The following is a 14,076-nucleotide window of genomic DNA, read 5'->3' on the forward strand; positions in this document are numbered from 1 at the left end:
AACAGTAGCAGTCGGATTTCGCTGAAGTCTCACTTCGATGCATTTTTGGCATCGAAACTCCTGATCACCTCCATCCACAACAGTCTCTGTCATGGGGCTGCCCAAAGAAATATTGTCACCACTGGGAACCAAAACAATTCTTAACAAACACCATTCTTCATAAGAGGTACGAAAGATTAAAATCGAAATCGGTTCTCAACCTTCTTTGATTTTTTATACTTATCGTAAGTGTACTTGTCAGCCATCATTCACATTTTTCTCCTTTTTTATAATTCATTCTTGCGTATGCAACTTGATTCGATTACACATAGTAATTATCTAACTTTTCATCTTTGTTCCAATCATCCTTTACACCTTCCTACGTTGTTAAAATTAGTTTTATCCTTTGTCACTGGTGCTGCCATCTGTTATTGTCTAAATCTAACATTTTCCTTTTGTCGCTCCTATGGAAACGTAAGAACTGCGATGATATTAGTCGCGTACTCGCCTGGGGATTATGAGCCACCGCGGCTAGGACTGCAATTTGATTATGCTCTCCAGTAGCAGTTGTTCTACGAACCCTTTTTTTAGGTTGTACACTTCCTTCGTCACGAAACTCTTTGTGACAACTCGAACAATCTTGCTTTTGACAACTCGATCTTAGTCAGTTAGGAAAACGTTCCGCATAAAGGGTCACAGCATCGTCGATGTTCCTTCTGCATTCACCATAAGCAAGGATCATTTCAATGTTTTCTTCTACGGATAGATAATCCATGATGATAACTAGGGCTAGGATTTTTATGACCTAAAAATCACCAAAATATGCAAAATAAAATATGCTCTTATGACCTAAAATTTTACAAAATATGCCCTTATAGCTAGACTGTTTCAAACATCAATATCTAACTTACGCTGAAATATTATCATATACATACTATTTTTAGTTCACTTTATGGGCCCTGATAAGTTGAAATGCACAATGTAAATATTCAATTAAAAATGAAAACGACATTGCTGCAGTCAAAAAAACAAACAAAAAAAACTCGAGTGAACATGGGAGTAAGAACGAATCCTCTTGGGAAATGACTGTATATTTCTTAAAAAAGCGAAAATATGCTGAATATGACCGAAAATCCATCAAAATATGCTTTATCACGTAGAAATGGACATATATGTCAAATTATGCCCTTAAAAAGCACCTTAATTCAATTAGTTTCTTCACAATATGAATTTCTATATATTTAGGAAACACACCACCCTTACAAAAAAAAAATATGCTAAGTCATAAAGATCCTAGCCCTAATGATAACCCACTTGACTGTGTCGTTAGACTCTTTGGGGTCACACTGCACTGACCATACAATCACTGACTACTGAGAGCACAATGCTTCTAGGCCACAGTATTCCTCCTCACACACTTGCCAGCCACTGCATTTGCGAGAGACAACCAATACGTTGCTGACCAAGGCAGTAATTTATTTTATTATAAAACATAAACTAAACGTAACGTTTCAACCTTCTAGCAAGATCTTCTTTAGACTCTGCACCAAGTACAAACGTAACAAGGTACAAAAACAGGACGATATATATGCACAAACATTACTCCCCTCCAGACTATTAGAAAGCAGATAGGAAGGGAGCAGAGAATACTAGTGAGAAAATAGAAAGAGGCCAAGGAAATAGAGAAGAAATGTGAAGAAGACACAATGAACTGGAATGGGGGACTGAATTTAAGCAAAGAATGGAAGAAGGTGTTAGAAAGAGTGGAAAGGACAAGAGAGAAAGGGGAAAGAAGAAGGAAGAAGAATGAAGGAAAAAGAGCGTGAGATAGAGAGTCCAACCACATTCTAGATGGAAGTAATTATGTTTAGCCTTTCAGGTGAAAGTAAGTTGACAAGGGAAAGCCACCTGCTATGAATGTTTCCAGAACAAGTTTCTAATAGTCTGGAGGGGAGTAATGTTTGTGTATATACTATATATCGTCCTGTTTTTGTACCTTGTTACGTTTGTACTTGGTGCAGAGTCTGAAGAAGACCTTGCTAGAAGGTTGAAACGTTACGTTTAGTTTATGTTTTATAATAAAATAAATTACTGCCTTGGTCAGCATATCTAGTGTTTCATATCATGGAAACAAGGCTTAATGGTGTTACAATACGTTGCGCTTACTGCGCCATCTATCTATCACGAATGGAACAAAATGTGTCGGACAAAACCTACGTATTTTCGGACGTCGAATTCGAATCTGCAATAAGAATTAGGGGTTCCCTTTTAACATTTCAAGGTTGCCCCATGTAGCGTAGGTGACTTGCCCCCACAATACTATTATACTTTCATATGGAACATTATTTTGTTCGATGCATATTTCTCGCGATATTTCGATTTGTCAAGTGACATGAGACACACTGTACAAATATAGTTAAGTATAAATGTTAGTACTGAGATGACGACAATAAGAAGATCTCCTATATGTGTGTGTGAATGTTCCTTGATTATACCACTTATGTAATATGTTGTAGTTCACCATTTATGGTTAAAACCACTCCTCTCTATTCCAACTTTTGCCTTTAGCCAATGGTCTTTGCCGTCTCTCTTTGCTCATCCTTCTGATTTGCAAAGAGACAGCCATGGAGTGAAAAGGGTTTCTAGTTGGTATCAAGGCTATTGTCTGCCAATGTCTAGTAGCTCAGAGAATTCAATAAAGCATATTTTATATGCATGGCTCATTGTAAGGGTGGTTCTTGAAATCCATCTGTTACGGTCTCGAAGAAAAAAAAAATCCAATTTTTTCCTCGCCAACTCTCGTACCTTCGGCATCTTATGTAAACAATATATTTCTTTTAGAAACCCTTTTATTTTCCTCCGGATAACCATGAAAAACACAAACATCCGGCAAAACAACTTTTGGTGAAGTGTGATCTAATTTCCAGTGCTTACGTCACAATTTAGGATAACAATGGGATGACACAGGACTTGGCATTGGCCTTGTGAGCACGACACGTGAGGCAAGAAAATCCACTGGTGTGATTCACCTAGTACTAGAGAGACACAATCTTCAAACAGATCAATTTCTGAATCGTTGTGGCATGCATTTTCCCCTCCAGGCACATGCATTTATATATATATATATATATATATATATATATATATATATATATATATATATAAGGGTTACAGCAAAGTCATGGCAACTGCATTATTTCACGATAATACGGGTCAGGCAAGAAATTCTAAAATATTCAATTGGAAGGTCACGGTATATGATAATGTTTAATGAATTTTGAACAACATAGAGATCTGTATCAGGATAGAGAAAAAGACCAAATACGCGCAGTCACAGGTCGTCCTGAACGTTGCATGTTGGCAGTTGCTTCTCTTCCACGTCCGAATGCTGCTGCCCACCTAGCAACAGTTCCGTATGGCAAAGCATCATTTCCTGAAGCATCCACGAGCTCAGTGAGACATTCTCTCGCATTCCTTCCACGGAGAACTGCTATTTTCACTTAAGAACGCTGTTCACGCCGGGTCACATTCATCCTGCACGACTATTAAACACGCACTGACTTCCCACTTCCCACAGTTCAATATCTTGGCAGCCACTGCCATCTAGTGGCATCACAATACATTGCATGTATTTCCTGACCCGCATTATCGTGGGAAAAATGATTGCCGTGACTTTTGCTGTAACCCTCGTATATATATCCATATTCATGCCGACCTTCGCGCAAAGTGGTTATCACAGCGCGTTACGAGGCCACGGGTCCCTGGTTCGAATCTCCACCTGCGTATGGGCGTTTCTTGTGGGACTTCAACTTCATAACATCATAGCTCATCCTCATCTTACGATGAGCAAAAAGGAGCAGAAAAGCGAAGTAAAATAAACAAAATCAATCAATCAAACATGAATATTTGTTACGCACACGCACGAGCGCGCATGCACACATATACGACGAGATTTAAATAAAAACCTTGAAAGCCCGACAAAAATTATAGTTTAGGCTGTATATTGCTCAAATTTTCATGACATTTCAACTGTTATTTACACAGCAACCTGAAGGCAAAACGACCACGTGCTCTATTTCGTGACACGACAACTTGGTCCTCAACGGATATCTGATCCGATGATCAGTATGTGATCACTTTTGATATGAACGAACAAGACCTCGTTCTCAGATACTGAGAATGTGTATATTACACACGTACAGGGTCAAAGAAGTTAGTAATGAGGTGTGTTTTATACAGCGTATATTAATACAATTGTAGGTTTAATTGCATCATCTGCAAATATGCTGTATAAAGAAACAAACTGCCGGATTACTATTTGAGGTGAGTGTACATGTACATTCCAATGAACGTAAAATGTCAGTCTCTAGTGTGATAATAATAGTTGTTGCTTTAAGTCCACTTTAAGCACAGATAGGTTAATCGCGACTGGACCTAAATTTTTAAAGTGGATCCGAACCACTGTGCAATGTGCCTCCACCGAGAACTCGAGACCCTTTGATTACAAGGAAACGACATTACCATCGGGGAGGCCCCTGTATAATAATAGGGGAATGCTTATATCTGTTACGAGGCTATATTATATGCTTAAAGTCTAAGGAATGTAAATTTTATAAACCTGTGAGAAGGTGAAAACCATGAATAAGATAAAGACAAACAGATAAGCATAAGCTACCGTGGTTTCGGTTAACACATAATCTAGAAATTTGTCTCATTTTCAACGTAAAATGAAGCTGAGCGAATGTACTCTCACATATTTTGACACACATTGATGAATTCAGGGAGGTGGCCTGGGGAGGGTAATCCCCTCGGGAAATAGAAATGTCCTCCCCTAAAATCTCAATAACCTGGTAGAGCATTCGGACAGAAGCTAAGAATTTTGGCAACCATGTTCACATTAGATTTTCTTAACCTTTAAGTGGGTATGTGGGGTGGCCACAACACCCCGGTTCTAAAAATTGTTAAAAAAAATAGTCTTAAAAGTTGGCAACACTGTTCATCTTTCCGTTACCTTCATGTTGTTTACTCCTTGAGGGGTAGGTCTTTTAGTCGCCTGATTGTGTGTGCTGGTCCACAATAACAAAGAGCTCCGTGTTCTAGGGTGTTATCAACACCCCACCTACATACTTGGGTATTGTTTTAAACTTTATCTTGCTCGAGTGTTGCAATACTTGTGGCTTTTCTTTTCTTCGAAATGGAATACAAGAAAGAACAGGAACATGTCAAAAAGCTATTAGTTATTGGACGTGGTTAGTAGTGCAGAAGAAAAAAATATAATAAAATAAGGAATTTTCCCTATAAAATAGAAGGAAAAAGGAAAATTATAAAAATGTCCTTAAAAAGTTGCAAATTTAGTTATTTTCAATATTCGCAATCTTACAACCGTACAAATAATGTAAAATTACATATATTACAATTATACTTGTTAGAAATATAACTGTAAGTGTATTTTTTTCTGTGGGGTGTCGTGAGCACCCCACTACCCACTTTTGTACAATTTGGCCACCTACCTACTTAAAGGTTAATTCATTTTAATTTTACGTAGAACGTTTTTTTACTGAAACTTTTCGTAATAATAAGCACTAATTGAGTATTTTTGACAATTAAAAGTCAAAATATTTAACGAATTTAAATATCGTCTCTTTTGATTACTGCTAACTAGTAATATCATAAAATTCCATTTCGTCGAAACTCAACAATGGACACGTGTAGAGCGGCAACGCTGGGTTAATGTAAGTTTCTATTGTAACTGTTAGTCAGTCAATAATTTGCTATGTATTGGTGGTGAAGTGCTGTCTTGTCGAAGTGTACACTTAATTTAATTTAAATACATATCAGAGGTAAGGAACAATTTCAAATTTTTTGTGTTGTTTTTCTATTATAAATTTGTGCCTCTGACCCCACCCCCCGAAACGTAGAAAGATGGCTGGATTTACCGTTTACAAACATTTCCAAAAAGTATCAGATTTTAGTAGATTTTCACATTTAAGTACAGTCAATCAATTACTTAACAAACTTCAATACCAACTTCTCTTTTCTGTTCATCTTGTTTCAACTTGTCAAAAGTGGGTAGAGTAGCGTAAAGTGGGAAAAGTGAAATGAAGAAGTGCACAAAGTGGAATGAAATTTTTAAAAATTAAACAACTACCGTAGTTTGCCACGTGAAACATCTCACAGAACGACATATATTTTTCAGCGCGGGAAATTCAATTTGTTTTTTCGCCGTATCTATGGCAACGTCCCAGGGTGCAAAACAAAGCGTTTCGCATCAATAGGAAAACTTTTGAATAAGTTCCGCTCTCACAGGTCGGTCTCCGACGAGCTTGGTTTTACGGAGTTTTTGTGGTTTTGGATAAACCAGGTTCTGTTGATTCTTGTGAATAACTTCGACGATGGTATATGTATGCAATAAAATGTCAAGATCTGCAGTGTGCTGTTATTTCTCACTTCAAACCTGGAGGTTGACAGGCATCACTATGTACAGGATGCGATTTGAAATTTTATCATACGGGGGGAAGGACTTAGTGGGTTTACTATGTTACACCCTTGTACACTCTTGTTCAGATAAAGTGGCACGTACATCAACTCTCCAACCTTATAAAATATGCCACTTTACGCGAACAGGAGTGTACTGTACATACGCGTAACTTTTAAGGCCGAACTAAAGGCAACTTTGTGGTAATTTTCGATAACAGATGGCAGCACCGTTTGCCATGGCAACCGAGGGCCATGTTGCCAAATCTACGCGTAATCAAGATCGATACATACAGGTTGGTCATTAGGGTACTCCTTGGTGGGATATGACGTCACGTTGGTTAGCAGATTTTTATTTAAAAATCTAAGTAGATGTGGAGCAACGTAATCTTTTATCATGAGATTTTAGTTGTATGTTCTTATTGAAAAAAGAACAACAATTTATCAGCAATGGAAGATAGTAATAGTCGTAATAGTAATATAAAATCCCTTGTATTTCTTTTAATATTTCGAAAGCAGAAGAGAAAATACAAAGATAACTGTAGTTAATTCAAACACGAAATGCACAAAGTAAGGAGAGTAATTGAAATAATTGAAAACATTTTGGAATTACCTTTGAAGCGAATGCTGAGTTGACTGTATAATTCACTTTACATGGCAGTACTTGAACACATTTATATCTTTTATCGGTGACGTTACTAGATTTTCTTCATAAATTTGCAGAATTTCAGTATACATTTTGTAAATATTTATAAATATTAGCGCTCTCTAACGATCCTCAATCCTTTGTCCTTGAAGTGAATAAACATGGAATTCTGCATCCTTATTTTTTACTGAGTTTTAATATCGCGATTTTGAAAGAAAAATGTCAGAAAAAAGAAATGTATATAGCTATTACAAGATCATTTACTTGGGAATTTTCACATGTTTGATGACGTAATGATAACAGTTCAATGTGTTCCATTAACTTAAAACTTACAAACAGTATATCTTTCACCTGCGTCGTATGTATGCTAAAATCTAATTTTGATATCAAGTGGAACACACTCCAACACCATTCTAAGTAAAATTCTAAAATGAAAAATTTATTTCTTCCGGTTGCTAGGAGATTGTAGTTGAAGTGTGCGTATTCCTATAAAAGGATGTACTGCTTTGGTTTTGTGAATTTTTGACAAGTGTATATGTTGCACATTAATATTGATATAATCTGCTTCAGTGTTGTTCTTATTGAGTGTGAGGTATATCGAATTAATATAGATGGAAACTGCATTTAGTGTTGATTAACAGAAAATATATAAGGTAATGTGGTTGCTTATATTTTATCCATTGTGCACAGTAGGGTTAGGACTAAAAAAATTTTGGCAAAATTTTGTATCTCCCGTAGTCGAAAATGATGAACTTTTGTGACCTGATTACTAAAAAAATCATTATTGCTGGTGGCTCTAAAAAAACTTCCCGCACCAACCCGTTCCAGTTTCAGTGCGTGTCACGAGAACTGTATGTACGGTGCTGTAGCCTGTAGCTACTAAAAAAGTAGATCCTTCTAATATAGCCCACGATAAAATGACTAATAAAATGTTTTAATATTTTTAGTAAAACATTATTTAAAATGATATGTGTATTTGTCTCTGTATGTAGTTACAGATTATGCTAATTACACAGTGTGTGTGACTGTTGGTGGGTTCAAACAACGGGAATTCTTCGGAAAGAGCTTCACAATAAATTTAATATTGTCATAACCCTACATTATCAATAACAACTATTTTTGGAGCTCTTTCGAAAAATACCACAAACACCATTTGGAAAGGGCATTATTACTGTAATAATTAGTAATTTAATGTAGTAATTATTAAATGATTATTTATTAAGTGACAAATTGTGTATATTTTCTCTATTTTCAGGTTTGGTAGTTCAATATTAGTATTATAATGGCATATTATAAATCAAGTGAAGCGATTAACAAAAATGCGGAATTGTGGACGCAGAAAGTAGCTATTGAGGCAACAAAAAGACGAGATGTACCTATAATTGAAACACTTAGTTATTTTACTCGACTTCTGCGAAAGAAAGACATTATTGGTCGCTATCATAGACTTCTAGAAACAGCAAAAGATAAGAAAGAAAGAATGGCTATGATAACTGGTGAGCTTACTGTTCTCTTGGAAAAAAATAGCTTTGCAATTTTATCAAAACAAACAATTATGTCAAAAGTAGTTCAATTGATTGAAGAGAACGATAAAAATAGAAAGAGGAAAAAGGATTCATTTCAAGTTGAAATAGAAAATATATTTGACATAACGAAAACAGATGGAAATTGGCTGTGCCAAGAAGATAAAGAACTATACAAGTTGCAAGTTAAATCACAAGGTAAAATTTGATATGTATCAAGCACAGTTGCTCCACAATCGTCCATCCATCCCTCTATGCGAGTGCGAAAATCGGCTTCACAATCTGAACCAAACGCTGTCTTTGTCACTGCTGTAGACGACGCATCATCAGCAGAAGTAAGTAGTGATGAAATCTTTTCTGCCTGAGCATTTGTATCAGAAGAAAGTGAAAATGAAAATGACAAAAGAAAACGAGTCGTGCGTTTTTCAACATCACATGCAGCTAAGTTGGTGACAAAAAAATATCTAACCAATAATAAAGCTGCTGTAGTGTGCTCCAGTCTAGCCGAAGATGGAAAAATCAGTGTTCCAACATTATCACAGTCAGGTGTTTGGCGAGCTGTTATGAGAAGTGGCGAAGATGCGAAGCGTAAAATAAATTCTATTTTGCAAGGAGAGAAACATTTTTGCCTTAATTTCGACGGTAAGTGAATTTCAAATCACGAGTATCAAGTGGTAATCTTGAAGAGTTCACTTAGAGAATTGAAATTAGGCATAGTAAAATGTGAGAGCGGATCGTCACAGGATATTTTTAATGCACTGCAAAGTTTGCTGGATGAATTTGATGCATGGAGGAACTTCAAAATGATCTTATGTGACACAACAGCAGTAAATATTGGACGAGTGAATGGAATTGTTCAAAACTTAAGAAGTGAAATGAACGCAAGAGGATTTGATCAGCCACAGTACATTGTCTGCCAGCATCGTATTCTTGATCGAATCGTAAAGCATGTATTCAAAATCCAGGTTGGCGAGATGATTTTAGTTTATGTATGAGTTACGTAGAGCATTCCGTTTCCTTAAAGAAACTGGTGCATACCCAGTAATTAAATGGAGAAAATTACCGTCTCTTCACAATGCCAGATGGAATTCACCTGCTATAATGCTCTTATTTCGTACTTCCTCATTCCTAAATGGAGAATATCACTTGAAATACCGTGCGCTTTCATCTCAAATACATGGCAGGAAGCCTGGTTTCAATGTTCAACGCAAAGATTCACCAAAAATTGATGGATGGAATTTCCGAATTAAATTGCTCTGCAGCCATGAAGTGCTTTGTAACTCACTGGAATGTTGAAAGATCCGTTGTAGATATACCACGGACGAATATTTGTGCCGAAAGAAGGGTGAAATTAATGGAAGAACTATCAGAAATGCAAAACAGATAAATATTTGAATCTGAAGCTTATTTCAACTAATACATTTTCACTGTGCTGAATGAAGTTAAGTTTGAGAATTTTCATTGTCATTGGTGCGGAACATTTTTTATGAATTGAACGAAATAATTGTCATTTTCTGATTCTGTATTAAAAAGTTCATTGATTTCTACTACAGGCTATTTTTTGGTCATAACCCTAGTGCACAGTGTTTCAGAAGTCAGAAAACCCAAATTGTGTTCGCCTGTAACGGGGTTTCTGCTTTATAAAGCATATGGGAATCGCATCTGGGACTTGGTTAGAAGTCAATACCGTCAGCTGATGAACACAAAGCTGATAATGTATTTGCGTAGGTTAAGGAGGCAAGTTTTCGTTGTTTCACTAATTTAACGCAAAAAACGTGGCAAAATATGCGATATAAACTGGGAATAGCATATCTTCTGTTCAAAGAGAACTACCTAAAGTGCTTCTTGATCTGTCGTTTCTAGTCTAGCTGGTGAAGGTTCGATTCAATAGAAATTGCCACGCTTCATTTATTGCAGTTTGGCGCAGACATGACTGACAGTGTTTCACCTCGTCCTGAAAAGGAATTTGCAGGAGATCTTCCCAGAAGGAAAGTTTCGTAGGAAAGGAAAAATTTTGAGGGAGAAGCATCTGTTGTGCTGCAGGGGAGGGGGTTAGGGGGCGTGCATGTGCTTGAACGCAAAACAGTATTTTGAGGTCGCAGAGGGATTTTTTTGCATTGTTAGGTAAATGTGATGTGTATGATGTGTTCAAAGATTTGGGTGATACCATTTAATAGACATTTCATATTTAGTGGCTGATGAGTTGGAAGAAATGTGGCCATTTCACACAAAGGTAAGTCATAAATTTATTATTTTTGTCACTAAAAGTAAAATGTGTCTCAATTTTTCAGAACTAAAACAATGTGAAAATATTATGCATAGAAGTAACAGTGAAAATGCATGTAAAATTAACACCGAATTTTGCCCTAAACTGCGAATAGTAACCTCGAATTGCAGTAAAAAATAACATCGAAATTTAGGAAAAAATAAAACAAAAAATTCACGTCCCTACTTAAACTTCACAAAAAAAAAAGCTAATGCTATCACCTTATAATCAATAGGTTCTGGGTTCGTTTCCTGGTGAGGGAACATTCACAATGTTTACATTCCACCTTGATGGTCCAATCCCTATTAATTACACTAGTCTTCGAATTTTTACTTTCGGATCATTGCATAAAGTTGAATATGTTCCTTTTTATGCTTCAGATGTCCTGAATCCAAAACTGAAGTCACTTTTTCTCCATCACGTCAGGTTTGTTTGCAAAATGCAAAAACAAACTATATCAAGGTACAATGCTGTTATGTCGGACATGGCGGAACATTTGATTCCACTGGTCGACAGAGGTTTGGTTGTCTCGCAGATAGCTGTTGTCTGTTAATAATTTCGGCATGCTGGTTCCAAAAATAGTATCCATTTTTAGCCATCACTTCTAGCATTTTTTTCCAGAAAACAAAAATATATTAACTGCCTTAATTTCACAATAAAATGTGTAGTTCCATTAGTTCCAGAGTAGATAGCTTTATTTGGAAGCTAGTAAAATATAGATTTTCATTATTACAACTTGCTCCAATTTTGAACCGATATTTTCCGATACCGATACATCGGCCCTAATACATATATATGTATGTATGTATGTTATATTTCTAGTTTTACTTGTTAAAATTCTAGATCCACCCGTCCCTACAAGAGGTGAGGAGATTTTACAGTCTCACGGAACGTAATAAAACTGGAATTTCCCCCATAATTCATCAAATAGCAGGAGACGTCAACTTCTCATCCCACACGTACAGCGGCAGTTTTGGGATAACAATTGCGAAACAACAGCAATCACAGAACTCTGAAGCTATCCTGAAATTAGCAACACAATGGGTGTCGTAAACCTCATCTGCTGTAATTTGGAAGCAAGGCATGGAGGTGCATGCAAATCATTGGTCGTATCATTCGACGTTCGAGTCTGAAGGATTGGCATTGTATGGCAATTATGTAAAAGGCTGTCAACTTTGATTTCAATCCGTAGTGTGGTAAAGCGTTTATACTTAGGAAAAGGAGAGATATACAAGCACTGGCGTGGGAAATTCAAAGTTCTTTCAACGGATTAAATTTGTGGAGCTTGAATAGTTTTGGCACCACTGACTCTCGATCCTTCTAGTCCCACAGAGTGAAGTAATCTATGTTGGCATAAACGAGCGGTTCTCATTGTACCCTTTGGTGGTAACTAAACGTACCCCAACCCCCCATAGGTTTTCTCCGAATAGTTGGTTCTGGGTGATTATTTTGGCTGCCTGATTGATTCATTTAGTTTGATCTATTGAAGAGAGCCTCAGTTAAAAAATAAATGCGTGAACAAGTCTTCAATTTCGTCTAAGGATTATATGTGTACCACTTCCGGTTCAAAAGTTGTACTATCCCCAACTACGGGTTGCGTTGTAAATGGAACACCCAGTAGAAGCAACACGCGACACATGTCGCTTGAGAATGAGTCAATCAATAGCAACGTTTCAGATCGTAGCGGCATGGCAGGCTGCACAAGCCTGCATTTGATAGGCGAAATCCTCAAGTTACACTTTTCTCAGAATCGATATATATCAGTGTTCCTTCTGAAATTTTAAAGCCATTCATTACTGCCTTCCTCTTCTATTTTTTGTTGTTTTTCAACATTATCTCATTTATTGTCCTTGTCATTTTCCCTGCTTTCCGCTCAGTACCCACTGTGAACGTTCATGTCTCACCCGGGATTCGAACCCAGGAGCCTTTGCGTCGCAGCGCGCTCTGGTGGCCACTCCGGTATGGAGGTCAATATACTATTTATCGACTGCCACGAGTGCTAGAGTTACAGTTGTATTTTTGTTATTTAGCGTCGCTCTTCTGCCACTTTCGACTAATCGCGGCGATGGGGATGAGTGGTGGTGTGATTAAATTAATGAAGGGACACTCACAAAGAACACACATGGCCAGGACGGGATTCGTACCCTGGACCCCTGTGCTAAGACGCTGTGCTAACCAACCACTGCCCCATAGAGGTAGGCCATTGACTGAAACTGTAATGATTATTTTACTTCACTTTTTGTGCCACTTTGGGCTAATTTGCGAAGATGGGTATGAATGATGGATGATGATATGATGAAATTTATGAATGGACATTCACAAACATTCATGCCCAGGCTGGGATTCGAACACGAGACCCCTGGCGTGAAACTGTATTCAATATCGCATAAATTAATAGAAGTATATTTAAAATATGTAATTTATTTTCCAGCAAAAGCATAAGCTTGAATTCTTTATTTCTGACAATGGGTCCCGGGTTCGATACCCAGTGAAGGCACATTGTGGTTCGGATTCCATTTTAAACTGTAGGTCCAGTCCCGAATAGCCTTACAGTGTATAAAGTGGACATAAATCACCAAATCAATCAATCAGCAATCAATCTATTTCGGACAAAAACGCTCGAATAACACACACACTATCTATTGTCAATATTTAAAAAAATGAACACAGAACAAAACGAATACAAAACAGATGAACAGAAAAAAACCTTTGATATTTAACACAAGAAGGAAATATGGACTAATAGCATGAATATGTAATATTTGTCGTAAAGTGTTTGAAAATATAGAAATTATATGTAAAAATAACTAAATTATGTGCTAAAAGCTAATATATGTAAGAATATGTAAAACAAAAATATCACGGTAAATTTCTCGTATCGGACAAACGGCTGAAATTTGCTAGTTCATTTAATTTGAATATTCGTACTTACGTATTCTGCATTGAGAAACATTGCTGAAAGTGGCATTTCGCTTATTTCACGGCAATAAGCTCTATTTGCGACATATCGAGTAAGTTTTCTTCGTTTCTTTTTGCCTTCGGTAACACGCAAAATGGCGGTCACAGTTTCACTACCGTACTCGGCATGCAGTGTTTCCACCCCACTGCACCCAAAAATACCTACGTAGCCCCACAAACCATTGACGCATAGCCCCCACGAACCATTCATACATAGCCCCACTAACCAT

General features: G+C 37.0%; 1 protein-coding gene across 1 annotated transcript in view; it reads right to left on the bottom strand.

Moving 5' to 3' along the window:
• The window catches only part of LOC146003488 (relaxin receptor 2-like), a 354,498-nt gene that overhangs the window by 248,941 nt on the left and 91,481 nt on the right, over positions 1-14,076 (bottom strand). The window lies entirely within an intron of this gene.

The sequence above is a fragment of the Lepisma saccharinum genome, chromosome 20 (genome assembly GCF_977018435.1).
Source record: "Lepisma saccharinum chromosome 20, izLepSacc3.1, whole genome shotgun sequence".
NCBI classification, from domain to species: domain Eukaryota; kingdom Metazoa; phylum Arthropoda; class Insecta; order Zygentoma; family Lepismatidae; genus Lepisma; species Lepisma saccharinum.